The sequence below is a fragment of the Octopus sinensis genome, unplaced genomic scaffold, assembly GCF_006345805.1.
Source record: "Octopus sinensis unplaced genomic scaffold, ASM634580v1 Contig18051, whole genome shotgun sequence".
NCBI classification, from domain to species: domain Eukaryota; kingdom Metazoa; phylum Mollusca; class Cephalopoda; order Octopoda; family Octopodidae; genus Octopus; species Octopus sinensis.
The window spans coordinates 18,396-20,028 of NW_021835499.1; the positions used below are offsets into that span (position 1 = coordinate 18,396).

At 43.1% G+C, this 1,633-nt stretch overlaps 1 long non-coding RNA gene across 1 annotated transcript; it reads right to left on the reverse strand.

The window, feature by feature from the left end:
* Positions 1–299: 299 nt before the first annotated feature.
* Positions 300–1,224, reverse strand: LOC118761856. The gene is made up of 3 exons (XR_004997686.1): positions 1,182–1,224; positions 570–821; positions 300–309 (listed from the first exon to the last, which is right to left on the reverse strand). It is a non-coding gene; the product is annotated as an uncharacterized LOC118761856 (long non-coding RNA).
* Between the last annotated feature and the right edge of the window lie 409 nt (positions 1,225–1,633).

The window sequence follows — 1,633 nt, forward strand, 5'->3', positions numbered from 1 at the left end:
TCAGAAAGCAGAACCAAAATCGAAGTCGATCAACATCAATGGAAATTGCGGCTGTGATACCAGTGCCGGTGACAAGTAAGCGAACCATCCGATCGTGGCCGTTGCCAGCGCCGCCCCGACTGGCCTCCGTGCCGGTGACATGTAAAAAGCACCATCCGTTCGTGGCCGTTGCCAGCGCCGCCCCGACTGACCTCCATGCTGGTGGCACGTAAAAAGCACCATCCATTCGTGGCCGTTGCCAGCGCTGCCCCGTCTGGTCTCTGTGCCGGTGGCACGTAAAATCACCATCTGTTCGTGTCCATTGCCAGCCTCACCTGGCATCCGTTCATGGCCATTTGCTAGCTCCGTCTGGCTCCTGTGCGGGTGGCATGTAAAAAGCACCCACTACACTCGCGGAGTGGTTGGCGTTAGGAAGGGTATCCAGCCATAGAAACACTGCCAGATCAGACTGGGCCTGATGCAGCCTTCTGGCTTCACAGACCCCAGTTGAACTATCCAACCCATGCTAGCATGGAAAGAGGACGCTAAACGATGATGATGATGATTATTAGCAGAAGTCATTTCCTTACCTTCTTCCTTCAAAGAAATCCTTGCATAGCGAGTTTTCTTGTCATGGAAAGTCCAATCCACATCTGCCTGTGATATATATTTTATCAAAATAGTGGATGTATTACCACTCTGCTGAACTTCTACTCTGCCAGATTTATAACATGTTCTATCACATTGAAAGCTTTCATTCACATTTTTCCAGGTAATAGTTCGCTGCATGTTGGGTATTTCTTTAGTTTGAAGAGTCATGTTTCCTCCAAGTACAAAACTTCCTGAAATAAAAATATATATATCAATATTACAGACTAGTTTCCCATATGAAAGATTTCAGGATTAACTTTTCATCATCATCATTCTCTCAACATCCATTTTTTCCATGCTTGGGATCAAAATTTTCTTTATATACAATTCAAAACTCTTCCTGACATAATATCCCAGACTATTGTATAACAAAGAGCCTGGAGATTAAATGATGATGGTTATGGTTGAATTTCAAATAAAATTGTTAAAAATTATGTTAATCAGGAAAATTTAAAAACAAAAACATGACTATAAACTGAGGGGAGAGAAAGAAATAAAAGAGAGAACTGAGAAGATAGTGTCCAGTTTAAAATGAGAAACAGGTTTCTTACCTTTTTAATGATTTTGTAGACTCTTTCACACTGCGAGCTAAAAGAGATGAAGACAAAAATATTTTCAAATTTTACATTTTTGAGTATTATTGTCGTCGTCATCGGCGTCATTTAATATCCGTTTTCCATGCAGAAATGAGTTGGACAGTTTAACCAGAGTTGACAAGATGGAGAGCTGCACAAGGCTCCAGTGGGATTTAGCATGCTGGGTGCTTTTATTTGGCACCACATGAGAGCCTGTTCATGGCACTGCCATGTGCTTTTTGTGTGGCAATGGCACAGAAATCTTGCAGGCCAATCTTCTTCAGCGGGGGAGTGAACTTAACATATCTGCTGTGGAGTACAGCTCTCTTGAGTACAGCAAGGCCCCAAGCATTTTGGTTGTTTGTCATCTTGTCTGAAAGGCAAGTGGGAGTTGTAGGGTGTGGGACGTTGTCTCACAGTTGCTGACA